Raw genomic sequence first — 9331 nt, forward strand, 5'->3', positions numbered from 1 at the left:
GCCGTCTGGACCCGAAATAAGATACACTATTGGCCATTAAAATTGCTATACCACGAAGACGATGTGCTATAGACGCGAAATTTTACCGACAGGAAGAACATGCTGTGATATGCAAATGATTAGTTTTTCAGAGCATTCACACAAGGTTGGCGCCGGTGGCGACACCTACAACGTGCTGACATGAGGAAACTTTCCAACCGATTTCTCATACACAAACAGCAGTTCATCAGCGTTGCCTGATGAAACGTTGATGTGATGCCTCGTGTAAGGAGGAGAAATGCGTACCATCACGTTTCCAACTTTCATAAAGGTCGGATTGTAGCCTATCGCGATTGCGGTTTATGGTATCGCGACATTGCTGCTCGCGTTGGTCGAGATCCAACGACTGTTAGCAGAATATGGAATCGGTTAGTTCAGGAGGGTAACACGGAACGCCGTGCTGGATCCCAACAGCCTCGTATCACTAGCAGTCGAGATGACACGCATCTTATCCGTATGGCTGTAACGGATCGTGCAGTCACGTCTCGATCCCTAAGTCAACAGATGGGGACGTTTGCAAGACAACAGCCATCTGCACGAACAGTTCGACGACGTCTGCAGCAGCATGGACTATCAGCTCGGAGACCATGGCTGCGGTTACCCTTGACGCAGCATCACAGACAGGAGCGCCTGCGATTGTGTGCTCAACGACGAACCTGGGTGCACGAATGGCAAAACGACACTTTTTTTCGGATGAATCCAGGTTCTGTTTACAGCACCATGACGGTCATATCCGTGTATGGCGACACCGCTGTGAACGTACGTTGGAAGCGTGTATTAGTCATCGCCATACTTGCATATCTCCCGGCGTGATGGTATGGGGTGCCATTGGTTACACGTCTCGGTCACCTCTTGTTCGCATTTACGGCACTTTGAACAGTGGACGTTACATTTCAGATGTGTTTCGACCTGTGGCTCTACTCTTCATTGCCGGCCGAAGTGGCCGTGCGGTTAAAGGCGCTGTAGTCTGGAACCGCAAGACCGCTACGGTCGCAGGTTCGAATCCTTCCTCGGGCATGGATGTTTCTGATGTCCTTAGCTTAGTTAGGTTTAACTAGTTCTAAGTTCTAGGGGACTAATGACCTCAGCAGTTGAGTCCCATAGTGCTCAGAGCCATTTGAACCATTTTTGAATCTACTCTTCATTCTATCCCTGCTAAACCCTACATTTCAGCAGGATAATGCACGACCGCATGTTGCAGGTCCTGTACGGGCCTTTCTGGAAACAGAAAATGTTCGACTGCTGCCATGGCCAGCACATTCTCCAGATCTCTCACCAATTGAAAACGTCTGGTCAATGGTGGCCGAGCAACTGGCTCGTCACAATACGCCAGACACTACTATTGATGAACTGTGGTATCGTGTTGAAGCTGCATGGGCAGCTGTACCTGTGCACGCCATCCAAGCTCTGTTTAACTCAATGCCCAGGCGTATCAAGGCCGTTATTATGGCCACAGGTGGTTGTTCTGGGTACTGATTTCTCAGGATCTATGCTCCCAAATTGCGTGAAAATGTAATCAGATGTCAGTTCTAGTATAATATATTTGTCCTATGAATACCCGTTTATCATCTGCTTTTCTTCTTGGTGTAGCAGATTTTAATGGCCAGTTGTGTACATGCAAGCGCCAAGTCGTCGGACGTTCTTGCCTCGCGCCCGCCGTCTGCTGACGCTAAAAACCGTGTAAATCACAACATGCGCCGGTAAGCGATACTTGCGGCCTTCCTTCGGTGCCGGATGCTGAGGAAGGAGCAGCAGGTGGAAACGTGCCGGCGGCGGCGGCGGCTGTGATGCAATTCCGCCGGCGCTGGTCCATCTCGTGGATGTGAACGATATGAGGCGAGAAGAAGTTGCAATGTTTGATTCCTGTTGTGTGGGAGCGAAGTGTGGCCATCCGCTGCTTGAATGTTCTGACAAAACTTTCCGCTTCGGCGTTTGGCTGTGGATGGAACGTTGTGTGCCATTGCGTTCATAGAATGTTTCAAATTCATTTGACGTGAACTGAGGTACTTTGTCTGACACTCGTACCTCAGGTAAACATTAAAAGCAAAAAATCGATGACAGCACCTGGATTGTGCTACGAGACGTTGTCGAGTTCATTGGCACTGCAAAAAATAAATTTTGCTATATCAGTCAACCACAATCAACCAGCGTGTGTTCAAAAAAGGTCCCGCAAAGTCCATATGCACATGCTGCCATGGTGATTGCGATTTAGGCCAAGGAGAGATTTTTTTGTGGCGGAGTGGAATGAATTTCCCCACATGCGCGACACTCTGGCGTCCATACCGCGCCAAGTACAGCTTCGACGCCCTAACTATTTCGTACGAACAACCCCCCAGTGTTCTTGGTGGAGTAACTGCAACACTTCTTTTTGCAAAGCTTTATGGATGAAAACACATGACTGTCCACTACCATTTTGAACAAGAATCACACCTCTGTGTACAGCGAGGCTATGCCGACGTGCAAAGTACCGGCGCATTACAGAGTTCTTTATGCTACGCAAGGAAGAAGGCCAAGTGTTCGAATGTATGTTAGCAAAATGTTCAAATCTGGGTCAGATTCCGTGGCCTGTGCAGTTCTCTAATAGTTCAGAGGAACAGATTGAAGCAAATCAAAATCCTGAGCATCAATGAGACAGCAAGATGCATCAGAAGCATCAAACTCTGTGTCAGGGCCAATCGGAAGACGTGAAAGCGCTCCCGTAATACCATGTTGAGCTGTCGGACGATGCGCAATCTCGTACTGGTATTGAGACATCAACAAAGCCCATCTTTGCAATTTTTGGGCAGTACGTACAGAAACTGGTTTCTTCGGATGGAACAAGGGCTACAAAGGTTTGCGATCCGTTACTAAGTATAATTTACTGCCATACAAATAGTGGTGAAATTTGGTGACACCATACACAATAGCCAATGCCTCTTTCTCAATTTGTGAACAGTTTGATGCGAAAGCAATAGGCCTGTCTTTACCGCCAGTTCTGTGAGAAAGCACTCCACCGATTCCGTAAGAGGAAGCGTCAGTTTGCAATACAACTGGCTTCTCAGGATCAAAGTGAACTAAGCATCGATCACTGAGCAATGAATCTTTAAGTTTTGGAAAAGCGACTTGCCACTCATCTGTCCAAACAAAGGGAACATTTTTGTGACGCAAGCGATGCAATGGAGCTGCAATTTGCGCAGCATTCGGCGTGAAACGATTATTACAGCTCATTTTCTTTGAAACTGACTGTAAATCCGTGACACTGCGGGGAATTGGCAAGTCTCGTATGGCTAAGAAGTGCGACTGAGGAGGATATACACCTTGACTGTTTATACGTCACCAAGATACCGTAACTCACGTTTAAAAAATCACACCTGACTAGTCTACACTTTAGTCCTGTCTCAGATAACATACAAAGCAACGCACGTTATTTTTGCAACGTGTTATTCAAGTGCACGACCTGCTACGACAATGTCGTCCAAATAGTTTCAACAGTTTCGCACTGGTGGAGTCATCTGTTCCAAATACCATTGAAAGATGACGGGTGCGGAGCACTGCCAAAAAACAAGCGTAAATATTTAAACAAGTCCAAATGAGTATTCACTACACACACTTTCTGAGATTCTTCATCGAGCGGGATTTGAAGATATGCGTCGCTCAACTCAATTTTTGGAACGTAGCGTCCAGTGCCTAATTTGCCCATAAGATCCTCTGGGCTTGGCAATGGATGAGTATCAATCACAGTTTGTGGGTTGACTGTAGAATTAAAAGTCAACATAGAGGTGAATGGGACCTGAAGGTCTGGTGAGCAAAACCAGTGGACTTTCCCACTGACTAGCTGATACGGGCGCATGAACTCCGTTATCTTGAAATTCTTAACGTTCAGCAGCGACTTTGTCGCGTAATGCAATGGGAACTGTTCTGGTGCCGCAAAATTTCGGCTGAGTTTTGTCTTTAAGCGTAATATGTGCAACAAAATAGTTAGCCTTGCCTAAGCCTTCAGAAGAGAGTTCCGGGAATTCTTTCAGCAAGCTAGCTACACTGTCTTTGGCATTGAATGCAGACACTGACAACACATTGTCCTGAATGTAAAAGCCAAACAAATCAAAAGAATCGAGACCAAATATGTTCTCACAATCACGTGATTGTAGCACTGTAAATGTAACTGTAGACGTATGCGAGCAACACATGGCAGGCAAAGTACATTTTCTGAGAACGGGAATGTCTTGGCCATCATAAGTCGTCAGTTGCGTGCTATTTTTAGGCAGGCATGGGGAGACTAACAATTCATATGTGTGACGATTTAGCAACGTGACAGAGGCACCCACGTCCAACTGGAATTTCCCATGTTTCCCACAAAGGAGTAAATGAACAAAAAGTTTGTTTGACTGGCGTATTACTGAAGAAAGTTCACTCACGCCTGTTGCAGACTTTGAATATACTGCATTAATGGTTCAAATGGCTCTGAGCACTATGGGACTTAACATCTGAGGTCATCAGTCTCCTAGAACTCAGAACTACTTCAACCTAACTAACCTAAGGACGGCACACACATCCATGACCGAGGTAGGATTCGAACCTGCGACCGTAGCGGTCGCGCGGTTCCAGACTGAAGCGCTTAGAACCGCTCGGCCACACTGGCCAGCATACTGCATTAATGACATGAGCCGTGTACTCGATTCTCGTGAGTGGGCCAAATTCTTATGTTGCAAACATACAAGTTGTGCAAGTCCTTTCCCACCACAAGCGTAACACTGAGAATGTTGGGAGGGCAGTATTAGCGTTTGTGACGTGAACAACCCCTAGGGCAAGACTTAGTTCTGTTCGCCTGTGTAGCCGCCTGCTTAGCGAACTGCTTAGGCAGTGTGGCACGTTGTCTACTCAGCGCGGCTAGCGCACACCGCTGGTGCGGAATGGGGCGATAGCAAGCGAGGGACTCAACATGACAAATAGCTGGCTGCTCAAATGTATGAACCGGCAAGGCACTGGAATCGTACTGATTTGCACTACCTGCTGAAATGATGGGTCAGACTCCTTAAAAACTTGTTCTCTGAGTTTGACATCAGGTACATTGCACACGATCACATCATGCAGCTTAACATCTGAATATAAAGCACCGCAAGCACATACGAATTTGCATTTCATTGTCATACTCCGCAAATCGGTTACCCATTCACAATAAGTTTGTTCTGACTGTTTTTTGCAATTAAAGAATAGATACCTAACTGCTACCACATTTACTTGTTGGTCATAATAGTTAGTTAACGGCTGTACCACCTGTTCATAACTAAGCTCACTCAGATTAGCGTGAGGGTAAAGTTTCTGCAGGAGCCTAAACACTGCACTTCCTACTGTTGACATTAAAAGGGAAGTTTCACAGTACCTGGTGCATTGTGAGCGAGGGTATGGGCTTCGAACTGGGACAACCACTCGAGCCATTCCGCTTCTTGTTCACAAAACTGTGGAAAAGGAGGTATAGCAGCTGTAATAGGCGGCCCTTGTTCCGTCGGGCGCGCAGCGTTGGCCTGCAGCTGCTGCACCATGTCGAGTAACGTGGAGATATGCTGTGTCTGGAACTAAAACATCTGCATTGGAAAACACAAACGCAACAAATTAAGAAAGCAAGCTAAGAAAGAAAGCAAAGAAAACTCTGCAAAGCCCACCTGAAAACAGATTGGCAAAAACGACGAGAAAGTGTTAAAGCAAATGACGGTCTCCGAAAACTAAATACAAGGAGAAGATTAGGGCGCCAGCATAATAGAAACAAAAATTCTGTGGCCGTCAGGCACTGGGTTCAGCGGATACTCGTCGGTCGTGCGGTAGCGTTCTCGCTTCCCGCGCCCGGATTCCCGGGTTCGATTCCCGGCGGGGTCAGGGATTTTCTCTGCCTCGTGATGGCTGGGTGTTGTGTGCTGTCCTTAGGTTAGCTAGGTTTAAGTAGTTCTAAGTTCTAGGGGACTGATGACCATAGATGTTAAGTCCCATAGTGCTCAGAGCCATTTGAACCATTTTTTTGATACTCGTCGCCAAATGTGGGGTCCTGGCCACTCGTCTCGTATAGGTTGCCTAAGGTATGCTGCGTTCTAGGAACTCTATCTAACAGTTCAAGAAAAATCACATTATTAGTTCTTATTACAATTAAGAAGAATGACAAGTACTGTGGCCTTCTCCACCAGACATCGAGGCTCCTACAGTATCAGAAACCAAACTGACAGCCTGCAGCCGCTGGTTGCCCACTTCGCAGGTACACCGAAGCACTAAACAACCGACAGGCAATATTGATGAACGGCCACAACAACAACAACAACAACTCCACCGGCCCGCATAAACATAAGGAAGAGGTCGCTGCTGATCTCGGAACTACTTTCACACGTCAAACCACGTGATGGAAAATAGTTCCGAGGTACTCATCTGCCAAAGCGCTATAAAGGCCGGCGCTCGGCCGCACATCGGGATCTCCCTGTCCTCCTCACCATTTCAGACGGTCGTCGCCCCCGCCCCAACCCTCGTGATGACTCTCCCCCTAAGTACGTCCATGACTATTCCCGTGCCAACTGGAATGCCTACCGGGATACCCTCTCTACCGAGATCGATAGCCACCCCTTCACCTACCTCCACCCTGACGATGTAACCCATGCCGCCTCCTTTCCCCAGCAGATCTTGTCTGAGGCAGTGGAGGCCCACGTTCCTACTGTCGCCATCCACCCCCACCATCCTACCTTACCCCCACTGGCCGTCCTACTCCTCCGTGAATCCCGCCATCTCTACCATGCCTTCCTCTGCACGCGTGACCCAGACTTACTACGACGCCACAGGCAACTCCAGCGACACCTTTGTAATTTGCTCGTCGCTAAGAAACGCAGGGACTGGCGACAGACATGCACCCGATTAGATGCTACCCTACCTATCAACTCGTCCAAGTTCTGGTCAGCCTTCCGTCGCCTTACCGGAACTAAACCCTCCCCCTACTGTCCTCTTCTCCATGATGATCACCCCTTCCCTGACGCCCTTAGTAAGGCAAATCACTTTGCCTCCTACCTCTCCGATGTGTTTTCCATCCCCGATGATCCCCAGTTCGATTACTCCCTCTTCCCGGATATCCGCGATCGAACTGACACCTCCGTCCCTCCCCTCGCTCCTGGTTTCCAGTACTTGGACAACATTGCACACACGGAACTCAATGCCCCTATCACTACTCAGGATCTCATTGCTACACTCCGCACAAAACGCAACACCGCTCCTGGTCACGATCGTGTCAACTTCGTGAAGCTCCTGTCGCTTTCCTCTCCAGTCTGGCCAGGCTCTACAGTGTAGTCCTGTCCACCGGTTACTACCCCGACCTGTGGAAAATCTCCCATATCCTGATGTTCCTCAAACCTGGCAAACTGCCGTCCGCTGTCTCTTCCTACCGTCCCATCAGCCTTACCTCGGTCATCAGCAAGGTCGTGGAATCCATCCTCACCCGACACATCCACCAGCATCTCCGCCTGCACCGCCTCCTTCCCATTACCCAGCGTGGCTTTCGGCCGTCCTTCTCTTCCGACAACCTTCTCCTTCACCTCACTCATCTCCTTTCCGACCAGTTTAATTCCCGTCGCCCCGCAATCTTCCTCTCCCTGGACCTTGAACGTGCTTATGACCGCGTATGGCATTCCGGTCTCCTCTTCAAGCTCATAACCTTCGCCCTTCCCATTAAGTACGTACGTCTGATCGGCTCCTTTCTCTCCCACCGTCCTTCATACGTCACCATCCATAACACGGATTCCTACACCTTTTTCCCCTCCGCTGGTGTGCCCCAAGGCTCCGTCCTCTCCCCCCTTCTGTACCTTTTGTATACGGCGGACATGCCGCCGCCGTCACCCCTCGTCCACCTTCTCCAGTTTGACGATGACACCGCCTTCCTTGCCATTGCCCCCACCCTGCAGCGCTCCCAACAACTTCTCCAATCCCATCTTGACCGGTTCACCGCTTGGTGCAACCAGTGGTTGCTCAAGGTCAATCCCTCCAAAACCCAGGCGATCATTGTAGGCAAAACCACCATTTCCTTCCGCCTCCTTGATTTCTATCTCACCATCTATGGCCGTCCTATCGCCCTCACTCCCACCCTTAAGTACGTTGGCGTCACCCTCGACCGTCGCTTCTCCTGGACATCCCCATCTCCGGACAATCCAAGCCAAGGCATGCTCCCGACTCCGTCTCCTTAAGCTCCTTTCTGGCCGTATGTGGGGTCTGGACCCCTCCACCATCCTCCACAACTATAAATCCTTCATCCGCCCTATCCTTTGTTATGCCCATCCGGCCTGGATCTCCGCCCCCCCCCCCCCCCTGCCTTTTATAAATCCCTTCAAATCCTTGAACACCATGCTCTCCGCCTCACCTATTGCATCCGTCTCCCCTCCCCCATGCAGATCCTGTACGATCTCATTCCGTTCCCCCACCTCCTCTCTTTCCTTGAAAGGATACGGATCCTGTACACCTCCTGCAAACTCGATCCTCCTCACCTGCTTGTCTCGCCCATCCTCTCCCACCCCCGCCCGCTGCCGCGCCTGTATTCCCACGTCCCACCCGGCCTCCATCTCTCCACTCTCCTTACCCTCTCCCAAGGTGGCTTCTGCCAGCTCCCCATCCCTGATGATGCCCTCCTCCCCTCCATCTACCCCTCCTATCAACTTTGATCCTGCCCCCCCCCCCCCCACTTGCGGTGTCCTTTCCTTTAGGCACCCTCCCTCCCTTCTCTCTCCTTTTCCCCCCATCCCTCTTCCTCCATCCCTCTTCTCCCGGGCTTCCCCTCCCCCTACCTCCTTTCCTCCTCTCCCCTCTGCTCATGGCACCTATGCTCTCCCCTCTCCCTCCCCCACCATCCCTCCTCCTTTCTTGGCAGGTCCCCAGACTCGCACACGCTTCGCGCGCCGAAGATCATCGTCCTCAGTGCCTCGTGTGTGCCGTCGTGTTTAGTGTTTAGTGTTCACCGTCGCACTCCACCGTTCACCTGTGCCATCGCCATCTTCAGTGTTTGTGCGTCGTTTCAAGAGTTTGCCGTGTGGATTATCGTCGAGTGTGAATGGCTCCATGTTTGTCTTTATGTGTCTACTGTTTTATTGCCCACCGTTCTGGAACTTATGTGTATTCTTCCTGTTTTTTTCTCATTGTGTATTCTATGGCTCAAGAGCAGCGTAGAATGCTGCTGACAGCCTGCCTGTTGTACCGGTTTTAAAATAACAATAAAGTAAAAAAAAACGCACATCGGCAGTTCATCGACCGCCAGCAGTGTCCAAGGAATAGAAAAGCAACTGGAATCACTCAATAGAGGAAAGTC

Source organism: Schistocerca americana, chromosome 5 (genome assembly GCF_021461395.2).
Source record: "Schistocerca americana isolate TAMUIC-IGC-003095 chromosome 5, iqSchAmer2.1, whole genome shotgun sequence".
Classification (NCBI taxonomy): domain Eukaryota; kingdom Metazoa; phylum Arthropoda; class Insecta; order Orthoptera; family Acrididae; genus Schistocerca; species Schistocerca americana.